This window comes from Hyposmocoma kahamanoa, unplaced genomic scaffold, assembly GCF_003589595.1.
Source record: "Hyposmocoma kahamanoa isolate Upper Pololo Valley unplaced genomic scaffold, ASM358959v1 119, whole genome shotgun sequence".
In the NCBI taxonomy this organism is placed as follows: Eukaryota; Metazoa; Arthropoda; class Insecta; order Lepidoptera; family Cosmopterigidae; genus Hyposmocoma; species Hyposmocoma kahamanoa.
In genome coordinates this window covers 626,835-640,472 of record NW_020653409.1, presented here as the reverse complement: position 1 = coordinate 640,472, position 13,638 = coordinate 626,835, and the positions used below count along the sequence as shown (strand labels likewise).

General features: G+C 37.2%; 1 long non-coding RNA gene across 1 annotated transcript in view; it reads left to right on the top strand.

Annotated features, from left to right (window-relative positions):
- Positions 1-2,105: 2,105 nt before the first annotated feature.
- The window catches only part of LOC113240029, a 33,320-nt gene continuing 21,787 nt past the window's right edge, over positions 2,106-13,638 (top strand). The window contains exon 1 of the long non-coding RNA XR_003311230.1: positions 2,106-2,185. This is a non-coding gene — a long non-coding RNA (uncharacterized LOC113240029). The remainder of the gene's footprint in view (positions 2,186-13,638) is intronic.

The window sequence follows — 13,638 nt, the reverse complement described above, 5'->3', positions numbered from 1 at the left end:
TTAACACAATTAGATGAAGTGTCATGTGCGCGGCTGTGGCGTATGTAACAGGATCCCACTCAGCTATTATCGCCACCGAGAAAAGGCTGTGACGCTGATTTTCAATGGGCCCTAAAACCGAGTGAGTACCGGACGTGTGTGTCGCGAATATACGAGTAAACTTAAATAAATGACATAAATATTTCTTTTTTTATTGATTATTTTTTGTTGGAAAGGTGGTACCTCAACAGTAATTCTATTTAAATTTGTAGAAAATATTCCACCTCTAAGGGCGGTAAATTAAGGGATGAGTCACTTTCCGTTAACAGATTTCAATAAAACTTGGCAAATAAGTGGTAATTCCACAAACTTTTCCGAACGTTTTTTTTTTTTAATAAAAATGTCATATTTAAATACAGCACTGTTTCGCCCAGCCTACGAGTTTCACTAAAGCCTTTCGCACATCCATTACTGTACAAAACCAAAAGTGCTTCTTTGTTTTCACATCTCCACGCAGTCTTAGTCCAAATAACAAAATCCTATTGGTTTCTGAAACACAGCTCTTCGTTCCACTTTGGAAGGTAATGGGCTTTACACCTATATCTATATCTATGGGTCTTAACATAAGGGCCAAACCAACAATTTGATCATTGTCACTTTTTTGTGGGAAATGCTTCATTTCATTATAATCTTTAAGGTAGCGTTAAAACAGGGAAATCTTGGAAATATACCAGATTGAAAGTTTGGAAGCCTCTCCTGTAAAATTGTTATGTTGCGCTTTGACCCTTGCTTTACCTAGGACCAATCCAAACGAGAAGCTGAGTGCCAATTTGCCCCACATTGCTCTCATACGAGAATAGGCGATGTTAATTTTAACTCTGAACCGTTATTTTCAGCTAATTATACCATAAAAATGTGGAAACATGCAATAAGTAAAGTTCTGCTGTGGTCTAAAGGTTCTTTTTGTAGTAGCAGTAGAGCTCCTTGTGATTAAATCTTTGCGATTTAAGCTCTGAGTGGCACTACAATTGTTGTGGACAGGTACATGGGAACCTGTAATTTCACCAGCACCCTCACATTACCGCTTGGCGGCAGAAATAGGTAAGGTGACAGTACTTCCCTGGACGAACTCTTTTACAAGAAGCTTTACTGGAACTATAGCAATAACTACAATAACTTCATAACAACAGCCTCTCGTTACCATGAAGAAAAACATCGCGTCGCGAAGCACTAAACAGTAAACACGCTTCACTGAAATATTAGCTTCATTCCGATTACAACAGCCAGTTAGAAGTTGGACGATACATAGGTTCTGCATTTTTTCTCATAATTTTTTGGGAACTCCCACTGAGACAGGTAGTACTTATAGCGGGTGTCCCGAATATGAGATCGCGAACCCGGATGTGGTCAACTACCGTTACAATTCACAGATTACGCTATGTCAATAAACGTACAGGATGAGTTAATTCGGGTAATTAAGTTTTCAAAATCATGTAACAAAAATATATACTTTTTCATTCGACAAAAACTTTTTTTTGCAAATGAATGAATGTAAAGGAAAAAATGTGAAAGATTGAAAAGTTGAATGGGAACTTTTTCCCATTCAACTTTTGAATGGTAGAAGTAGTGAACAAAGGAGTCTATGTACAGAGAATATGACAAAAAGCGTCCCTAGATTGTGCCAAATAATTATTACTACAAATTTTTTTTTCATATTTTTCACAAACGCGTACCCGTCGGTCACCGCGTCGCTTAAGACCGGGCAAGATAGTGACAGAGTATAATTTTTTTAAACTTCCATTTATTCAAGGGTTTGGGTGTACTATGTGAGTCCATGGTACCCGCTACACAGGGTTTCCCTAATGCGGGGCTATGAGTGCGTGCGTTATTTATTTATTAATATTAATTTTTTCGGAAGGTTAGTTTGTAACCGAAAATAGTAAACAGATTGAAATTTCCAAATTCAGAAAACTGGTTATAGTCGAAGCGGGGCGGTCTTCAATATTATACCCGAATCTGCACACAGAATCACCGGGGTTTTATAAACACTCTGTACGTCCATGTGCTGATATAAATAGGAAGTTAAGTTTTAAATAGAGATAGTAACGCGAGTGGAAGCCTGCGCACACCGCGCTACCGGCTTCAGCAACTTGTCCTGATTAGTGAAATCACTTAAACCCATACAGTTTATTAACTGTCGTTTCGTGTAAGTAAGTTCTAATCAAACATTGGTGGCTTTTTTAACGACTCCCTTAACATACTACTAAAATAGTGTTTTTAAAATTAGAATGAAAAAGTGTCGAAAAAAAAATATTGCGAAATTGCAAATGGCGACGATAATTTGTCATTTACAAATTTCTTCAAATTTAGGTTGTTAATAGTGAAGTTACAGCAAACAGGAAAGTAGATAATGATAATGGTGACATAGTTTAGTAAATATAGACGTATTGTTAGATAATAACGTATTTCAGTGAACACTTGTACCTGTATTAATTTAGCGTGACCACGTCATGTAATCTTTTAATGACAAATAGTGATAGATCATAAAAACTGGCAACAAAAAAAACTGACTCTTCTTGACAGTCGTCTTCAAAAATCGCAACAAAAAAGGGGCATTATGAAGCAATAACTTAATACAAAAGGTTTATAATGGGTATGGTATACTAATGTGTGACAGACTGGTGTCCGCAACTCATCCAAGCGTGTGTTGATTATATAACGGAAAATTGGCGGGAGTATAGAGTTCTTAAGTATCCACAATTTAAGTTACACATTGGAAAAAAAAATCCGAATCCAAGTCGCGTAAATTTGTTTTTTCAAACAAACCAACATTTCAGGCCTTTACAGGTCCCGTGGTCACTGCTAACTGAACCTGGGAGTATCCATTCTCGAACTCTTTCAGGTCCACCTATGTCATTTTTGTAAGCAGCCTTATGCGCAGCCCTCTGGTAACTTAGCTTAGCTCATGTAACCGGGGCATCTTTTCATACTTCAGTTCACACCGCGAACTAAGCTAACCGAGCTAACTTAACTAACCCGCTAGCTATGTAAAAATGTCGCCCTTCTGCCGCCTTTCATCCGCGCACGTATCCATAGTCACTATTTACTACGTATTATCTTAGCGTAAGTCACGATATCTTATTGTAACGCTTGATGGACGTGAATTTAGACGGTAAAGACATAAGGATCATTAAAAATTTGTACTGGAACCAGAGAGCAACTGTGAGAGTGGATCAATCAGAAACCGACGAAATAGAGATATGTCGTGGAGTCAGGAAGGGATGTATTTTGTCACTGGACTGGAAGTCGGGGTTAAAGTAAATGGAGAAGTAATCAATATTTTAAAGTACGCAGACGACACTGTACTAATAGCCTCAACAGAGCGAGACGTGCTAGAAATATAGGACAGAATCAATGAGTGCAGTGTGAGTGTATGGATGTACAAACACCTTGGAGCTTGGGTGAACGAAGAATGGAAGTGCGAACAGGAGATTCGAACCCGAATAGAAATTGCGAGCTACATTGAAGAGAATGGAGAAGTTTTTGTGCAGCCGCAAACTATCAACAAAGCTCCGAGTGAGGTTGCTCCACTGATACGTCTGGCCTGTGGTGTTGTACGGTAGCGACTCTGGACTCTAAAAGCCGACACCCAGAGGCGTCTTGAAGCCTTCGAGATGTGGTGCTACCGTAGAATGCTTCGCATTAGCTGGACCCAGAAAGTTCCCAATGTGACAAGTTCTTCAGCGGGAACGAGAACTGTTGCAGACCGTCAACAAAAGGAAAGTTGCGTATCATGGACACGTTCTACGACATGAAAAGTACCGACTACTCCAAATGATAATAATGGGTAAGATCGAGGGTAAACGACGTAGGAAGAAGTCGTGGTTGCGCAACATCAGAGAATGGACCAATATTGCCAGCGTAGAACATCTGTTTCGCTTGGCTCAGGACAGGGAAGAGTTCCCCAAGCTGACGGCCAACCTCCAGTAGTGGAGAGGCACTACATGATGATAGTTTTGCATGCAAGTGAGGTAAGCTAAGTTAGCTAACTCCATTCGCGATGGGGCTTGCGCTTAATAGTTTGACCTACCCCATTCAAGCCGAGGGTCATGGGTTCGAATCCGGGCTTGCAGATCTGAATTTATCGAAATTTAATATGAAGTTTACCACAGTTTACCAGCTTTCCGATAAAGGGAAATATCGCTAGGGAACCTGCACATGTCTGCAAAACAATTATGTGTGTGAAATTCTCAACAGCCCAATCTCTCCCATGGTGGGGTATGGTGTGACGGGTTGGTGTTTGTAACACGACGTCCAGGCGCCTATTTTGCGTGTGACAATACCTCCCAAATTGAGAGGAGACCTACGCACAGCAGTACGGTATTTAGGCTGGATAGACTATGAAATTTGTAAATAAATATTGTAAATAATAAATGTCAACAAATAGCAACCCCCGAAGTTTCTTATGAAGAATCTGCTTTACGAATAAGAACTTAATTAATTTGACGATTTGAAATGTAATTTGTTTGCCTATGAATTAGAACTAGTTTTAATTTTGATTTACTTTGCAACTTTTGAGTATATTACGAAGATTTAACATTGACCATAGTTTCTCTTATTTACTTATCACCCTATGAAATTCTTCTTCTTATTGCATCGGTGGCATACACTAAAATGCTTGCCGTCGTGGGGAAAGAATTTGCCAATTACCCGCCGATTGTAGACCAAGGAGCGCAAAGTCTCCAGGAAAGGAACTATTGGTCGTGCGGGGAGACCCTTTCGTGCACTCCACGATCCTATGTACTAAAATAAATTCATAAAAATAGAAGACATCTTTAATCCAACACGAACATAACAAACATACAACATTTATGTAACGGAAAATGTTATTACAATTTATAATAATACAAACTAGATTTTAGTGCAATTTGCCATAACCTATAACACTGTATTTACAACATGATTGCAATGAACGACATTTTATTCTAATTACATATAAACTAAATGTTTATCTCTAATTACAGGTTTCTTACCACGATTTGATTTCTTTCTATTTTCCCGATATTTCGAAACGGTTACACGCTCCATGGTCACGGGTCGACTGGCCAGCGGCAGATGATAGCTAGATAGAACAGACATATCTGTGTGCCGAAAGAGGGTAACCGTTCCAAAATATCGGGAAATAAAAAGAAATCATATCGTCGTAAAAACCATGAAAGCCTTAAAATCTATGTTACATATAACTATTACGCCTGCCTCCCTACGGACCTCTATTCACCACGCTCCTGACATACCATACCGTGTCCACTGTAGGACATAAGCCTTCCCTCAGCACGCCAACTCCCCCGATTCTGTGCCGCCAGCATTCAGCCGCTGACGGACATCTTTTTCAGGTCATCCTTCCATCTTGGCACAGGGCGTCCTAGACTATGTTTGCCTTGACTCCACTCCATCGGCGATCACCCCTCCTACAGCCGTATCTGAGCCACTGCCACTTAAGCTCATTGAATTCGCGAGCTATGTCGGTCACTGTAGTTCTCTGGCGTATGACTTTATTAGGGATCCGGTTCATCCATAGAAAATTGGTTAGGTAACCAACCTATAGCGCATATAGTACTTTCGTGAGTATAATCTAGGCTATACAAACATTTCTCCCGGCCCGGAAATCGAACCCGAAACCTGTGCGTGGCAGTTCAGCATGGTAATGCTGTATGCCTTGCGTCTTTGCAGACGCTGACCCTCGAAAGACACTAGTATGGGGGGTCTCTTACCGTTCGGCCATGGAGGCAGTTTATAACAGTGTATATTTAGTTGAGATACGTGCCCCAAAGCTGACATCACTCACGTTTCCATCCACATTCGCTCTGTAAATTTGTGTCATTATTCCACATGAACAAACAATCGAAGCGTTCCCCTTTCCGCCCCTAGTCTTTCCGTCATCTTTATGATTACGAGGTCGATCTTTCGCTTCATTTCCATCGACATTGGGTTTATAACTTTAAGCTTCACCATTATTCTAATATTCATCTTTACATGACCAATTCAAACTCAATCACCAAATAATCTCTGCAGTATTTATTTTGTTGAATATTATTTTTTATGTTATCAAGTTACGCGTCGAACAAGTCGTACGCCTGGTGGTAAGCGACACGCTCCATTACTGTTGCAGTGCCATTTAGATTTTTAAATAGCAAATATTAGATAGATGGAGACATAAATTGAAAATTCCCATGTGCCTGTAATTTCACCAGCGCGAATGAAACCTTCGGACGCAGTGCTTTGCGTACGAATCCGATTTGTTGATACGAACTGATGTTCCGAATTCGACGGTCAATGACGGTCCGAAATGTGACAGGGTTCATTTTATCTCTTGGTGTACAACATGTGAGGTGACATTTGGGATCGTTTTTTCTCGGATTCGGAACTGGGGGGCTACTTTCGATCTCCGTCTGACGTCCGTCCGAAACAATTACTGTCAAATACATTGACTTACAATTATATGGACGTCGGGTCCGCGCTAAAAAGTGTCCGAACTTATAGGGCGTTAAAATCGTATACAGAGCGTCATTCACGCTTTAGTCTTCGTTTGTTCGACTGACAGCGAAGCAAGCAAAATTAGACAGTACTGCGATGACATTACAATTTAAATTCAACGTTTTAGCTGTTTCATATTCCTTTACATGTCACTACGTTTAAATAGGTTGACTTGGGACATTTTTTTCGCGGTTTTTGTATTAGACCCGTCGTCCATTTATTTGTAAGTCAATGGTCAAATAAGTCATATTCGACAAAATTAAAAGACAAGTATCCAGTATGAAGCTTCATTCGCGTCACGCGTCTTTTCATTTGGTCAAGTATTGCTTATTTGACAGTAATCGTTTCGGACGGATGTCGAGACTACGTGTCAACCGTGACAAACGTGTGACTACGCTTAAACATTGTAAAAATCTAAAAACCATAAAGACAACAACTTCATGTACTCTAATTCCGAATCCGTATAAGTTCTCAGGAGGCCTTAGGCCATCCTTCATCTAGCGACAAGACCGGTCCGCAACCGGACCACTAGGTCAGGCGCATCCGGACACGCTCCCGTTATAACCTGCACTTAATTTGCTATTTCCACCATTGTATTACTGTCTATAGAACTAAATGCTTAGACGTAAGATTTTCTGTACACTGCCGCCTAAGTAAGGTACCTTTTTGTACTTATTAAATCCACGATAGTGACTACTTGCTGTGATTTCAAAGTGAAATTAAAGCACTTGTTGTGGAAATCGGAAACGACGACGGTACCACAAATATCCAGACCCGAGATAGTATAGGCTGGGGATTGAACCCGATACCTCAGAGATGGCGACACCATGAAAACTGATGTGTGAGACACGGGACCACGAAAGACGTCATGATTAAAATTAATATTGTAAGCATTGACTTACAAATAAATGGACGACGGGTCTAATACAAAAACCACGAAAAAAATGTCCCAAGTCAACCTATTTAAACGTAGTGACATGTAAAGGAATATGAAAAAGCTAAAACGTTGAATTTAAATTGTAATGTCATCGCAATACTGTCTAATTTTGCTTGCTTCGCTGTCAGTCGAACAAACGAAGACTAAAGCGTGAATGACGCTCTGTATACGATTTTAACGCCCTATAAGTTCGGACACTTTTTAGCGCGGACCCGACGTCCATATAATTGTCAATGTCAAGTCAATGATTGTAAGTGATAAATGTATACAAATGTTTATTTACAAAGAACAACCCCTAGAGTTTCTTGTTCATTCTTCTCAGGGGAATCTGCCTTACGAATAAGCAGTAGAGTTTAACCAACATGACGATTGTTTCAAGTGTAATTTGCTTACAAAGATTGTTTGAGTTTATTCCTATGCCATGACAGCACATTTGTTCGAAATACAAATGGAAGACGAGCCGGTTCAATCATATTTAATTCAGACTATTGCAATCATAGATTTAGTATATAGGTACCATGATTGCAATCCATATGCCATTACATATAAAGTGGAATATTTGATTCGCGTAGCGCGGTATCTAATCTGTTATTTTTCTTTTTTCACAACTCTGCATATTTACGCGCGCGAAGTTTTTATACATTAAATATGGCGACTTGTGTATGTTCGAAATTCAAAATTTGAGCTTCGTCACGACCTGTGGAGTTCAATTTTTAGGCTAGTTTAGTGGTAATTTCGTTCGTAAATTGTGGAATTTGATTGAATGCCAATACCGAATTGACAATATCAAGTTTAAATCGAAGTGCGATTAATAAGCCAATAACGACAATATAATAAAAATAATTATTAACATAAAAATATATATTTAGATATAAAAAAAAATAATATAATAAACACTTCACCGTAAAATAAAAATCTCTCAAAATTATTTGCCAGTAATGCCTCTTTGATTGTTTAAATCGAAGAGACATCACCGGCAAAGATTTCTGAGAGATACATCCTAAAAATCGCTTTCAACTGGTAGCACGCGTGTTTTTCGGTCTTAGCCTCAGAAAAAGGTCTATCTGAGATTATGAATCCGAATTATGCTCACTAATTGCACTGGCGAAAGTAAGTGTTGTATTTTTACGCAATATTATTTACCACAACTTTTTTTAGAATGGTTTAGAATTAAAGAATTAAGAATATTGTAGAATGATATAGAATTAAAGTCGATATTATTTAATTACTTCAATCCTTCCTTGTACAATATTGGAAATTTCTAGTACTTAGTAGTAAAATTTTTCGTTTTTCCATAACCATACTATCTTAAAGTTTAGATTGTAATTTTTCTCCAATAGTTTAATTTTATGATATTTTTTACGCGGGAAATCGGTACATCTTTACGTTGGCCATTTTGAAAAAAGACTGTTATTTTTACTTGTATAGTTTATTAATTAAATATGCATTTTCAAGTGGTTTTACAAAATTATTTTATTTTAACAATAATTGTAAAGTTTTTATTAAATTTTAATTTATTGCTAAGTAATAATGGTAATTAGAATTCAAAATCGGCATTTAGATCCGAAAAAATAGTTTTATTTCCTATGTTTAACAATCGCGGAAACAAGAACTCGATAAATAAATTTTAATTATAATTATAATTGGGTGCAGGTAATTCCGTGGCGATTGTCGTCCCACATTTTGACCCGCTGTGCTCCCGACCCGACACGCGCCCGAAACGCACCCGCTCTCTGTGTGTGTCACGCTTTATCCTCAGCCACACTAATGTTGGATACTTAGAATAATATCGCATAGAAACCTAGTCCGCACACGCTAATTGAGGCAAATTGAACCGCGCCCAATGGGCCTACACGAGCGGGCGGGCCTTCAGTGCTCAAGGTCAACTTGCACCGCGAACAGATCAAGAATTTTAGCTAAAAATGACGAAATGTGCGGTAAATGAGTGTAAAAAGACGTCAAACAAACATAAAATATGTAGATACTAACATCACATTCCACTAGGAAGTAACGCGTTTCAACTTGTATTTTTATATAAATATTCACTAAAACCGAAAATGAACCTACTACTAAAACTAGCCTACATGAATTTGATTTTTGCCTCACTTGTGACAGTTCGTTTGACATGAAACTATCATTCTATGCGTTATTATTCTAAGTGTTGGATACATATTGAATCATCAATTTTCATTTAGCTCCAGGTCACAAATTATCATAGTTCCTTGCAATAAGCATATTTAGAAACAAACTTATGTGACATCACCGCTCTATTTAATCAATTCAGTCGACTAAATCGATTCTCACCCGGACATCCTAAATCCGGGTCCTATTCGAGTTTATGTTACGTAAATAAGTGACCACTTTGTCATCAATGCACATAGCTTTGTATAGTAATGAGTTGGCCAAAACGTCCGTACGATTTTTACCATTACTCAATGTTAAATAAAAACCTCTTATAAAGTGTTAAATTGTCTATGGTCATTTTAAAAATACTGTGTGTGTGTGTATTCTGCAACGTTATGGACAGGCGTGTCGCTTATTCCTAGGCGCACGACTTGGTATCATAAACAATTTAATTAAGAAATAAAAGTTTTTTTTATAATAACTAAGTGACGGAACGAACAAGTCGTGCGCCTGATGGTAAGAGGCACGCCTGTCCACAACAGTTGCAATACCACTCAGAGCTTTAAATCACAAAGATCTGAGGGGCACTGCCACTGCGCCCGACACCCTGAGACATACCTAAATAAAGTTGGCAAGTTCCATATACCTGTAATTTCCCCAGCATCTTTATCCTTCCAAACCGATTAAAGTAGTACACACACTGCAGTAACACTCACTACTGCTTGGCGGCAGAAATACGTAAGGTAAGCAGTACTTCCCTGGACGAACTCTTTCACAAAATGGGTTCAAATGCTATTAAAAGTAAGTCATATATACACGCCGCAACCATTCTCCCATCTCGATATAATTATGGGTTGTTCCGTGCCATATTATACGAAGAATAAAAAGTTCCACATTCTATACTAAATCCGCTTCCCATTCATAAAAACATTCTGTTATAAATGTCGTAAAAGCCCCAATTCGTGGAAAAATACATCGTTAAAAGTTTTTAATTTTCTGAATTCTCATACCTGCAATGACTGTACGAGGTTATAGGTTGGACATCCTGTTTTATATTTGTCTTTAAATGTACTTAGTCCAAGTCCATAAGAAGGAATATTCATAATACGAATATATATTATATACCTCGTATAATATGTTGAATATACCCACGAAAGAAAAAAAAACTTAAGTCTCGGTTACTATCAGAACCGATGTCGCGTAAACTCACATATTGTTCATTTGAAACACTACAAAATCTTGATATTGATTGGTCGTAGTTACAAATTCAAAAATAAATAACAAATTTTGAATTATTAATATAATTTAAACTTTATCCTGTTGGTATATCGTTGAAAGTTCAGTACCATCAATAGCTATTATTACAAGTTACGACGTTTTGATATTATATTGAAATTTCGATCAATATGTTAATTTAGTTCTCTAAGCAATAAGCGACCATATTGCAGGGGTATAAGTTTTACTTTCATTTCTTGTAACAAAACATAAATTAAAATAAAACTTTCCGATCATATGAAATACCACCACGGGTGATATTTTTGATGCAACTGTCATTTTTTATTTTAGAGAATTAGCACGAACAGCCATATCATACAAAGCGAAAATGGCGGACTGACCTCAGATAGGTCTTTAAAGACCTATAGATGGCACGCGTCAGACGTTAACTTACCACATCTACTGTATATATTGTTCTGTGAATATACCCCATAAAGGAGGAAGTATATGAAGGATTTATCTTATTTGAAAGAATATATGTACAAAAATATGAAATTATTATGGTTTTATCATTGATTTACAAATAAATGGACGACGGGTCTAATACAAAAACCACGAAAAAAATGTCCCAAGTCAACCTATTTAAACGTAGTGACATGTAAAGGAATATGAAGAAGCTAAAACGTTGAATTTAAATTGTAATGTCATCGCAGTACTGTCTAATTTTGCTTGCTTCGCTGTCAGTCGAACAAACGAAGACTAAAGCGTGAATGACGCTCTGTATACGATTTTAACGCCCTATAAGTTCGGACACTTTTTAGCGCGGACCCGACGTCCATATAATTGTAAGTCAATGGGTTTTATATACAATTTTCTTTAAATGTAATATTTTTATTATGCACATTAAATATTGCACACGAAAGATTAAAATCAAGATGGTCACCACATCAGACAGAGAATTTTGAACAGTGAGTTATACTGTGCAGTAAACGTACAAATAAGTACACCACGTTGACCAAAATGGTTTGTAGAGTTATTGTATCTGCATATACATTTTTTTACTAGATTTCTTTGTTTGTCACTAGTTGTGGGTTTGCCCTCAAACATTTCAAAGCGGTTACTCGTTCTATATCGAGATAATTCCGCAAGACAACGAGATAAGGGGAGTCGTTGACAGCGAAAATGGGTAGACAGACAGGCCTGTCCTTAAAGTTGTTAACAGCCACTTCGTCCGCGACCGTACTGTGTTAAGCGGCTCTGAGTTATCGAGAGGAGGATAAGAAGTCACACCATGATGAGAAACCTATAAGGATTGCAATAAACTAAAAAAGATTTAAAATGTATATGTTTCCGAACGTCCAAAATCGATTGCACGTAAAAGATGGATCAAAGGCAAACACTATTACTATAATAGTCATAACAACGTAACTAGGGATGTACCAAACAAATCGTTAACCAGATTATCCGATTCTCACGAAAAATCGATTCTAAAATTGTATGCGTTTGTGATCGCTTAGATTATTTTAAGGTCAATTAGTTTAGAGTTTTAAATAGAACAAGTAACAATTATTTAAAATGTAAACATTATAAAATTTAATAATATAATAAGTAATATGGTCAATATTACAGGAAACATAAACATTTCAAAAGGAAAATGTAGTCACAGACACAAAAATAAACAAGCTTAAAGTCCAATTCCAAAACGGAGAAAAACCGAGCGCAGCAAAAATTGCAAAAAAATTAAATGTAACCAATCATTCATTCAAAAAGTCCTAAACGGCTTTAGATATAGAGCAGTTTTTATTTCTTATATTAATATTTGAACAGGTTACAATATTTATCTAGGATCGAATTGAGTCTATGAAATTCAGCAATCAATAATAACGCACACACACACTCAACATAGCCCCGCACTAGGGAAACCCTGTGTCGCGGGTACCATGGACACACATAGACAACCACAAATTACACCCAAACTCACGAGAGAAATAAATGTAGGCCATACAAATATTTCTCCCGGCCCGGGATTCGAACCCGAGGCCCTCTGCGTGGCAGTCCGGTATGGTAACCGTTCGGCCACGGAGGTAGTTGATTATAACACCGTGATTTAAAAAATAAATTGAGGATGTAATGTCTGTTTTCCAGATATTTATTTTTCCAGGCATTAAAAATTGCTTTTTATTTTGGAATTCACGGGAAAGTAATACTTGTAATGTGTTTTGTGGTAACATCTATTATGTACTAATAAAATAATGTCTTAAAAAGACATTAAATGTCTTAAAAGGCAATAAATTCATAATTATTTGTTTATTGTTTCATTGTTTTCATTAAAAGTTACATTATATCGTCTTTCTTAGCTGTCAAAAGGCGCCTTTGCGCACATTACAAGTCCAGTGCACGTTAATTGAATCAATACTTATGTACCTATATCAATGTCACTTGTCGATGGGGAAATTGGACGCACTGTAACACTTTAATTTATGAATGACATGGAATAAAATTAAATGCCCCGAATTCCGTTACAATAGCATAAAATCGTTTTGCGTATCTATATACGTTTTATTATTTATGCTTTACTAGACTTAGTGGTGATAGAAATAGAATTTTGCATTTAAATTTTAATTACAAAAAAAAACTCTACAGGTAACTTTGAAGTAACGGTGTTTCAGATATATTTTTTTAGCTAATTACGTTTTTCTTAGAATAGAAATTAACGAACTAATAATTTTAAAAATATAATTTGTAAAGGGAAAGTCCGTAAGACCGTTTTCTTTAACAGAAATTTAATATCGCAAGGTTGAGTCATTTAATTATTTAAAGTACAGTTCTGTGCAGGGGTTTTGCATTAT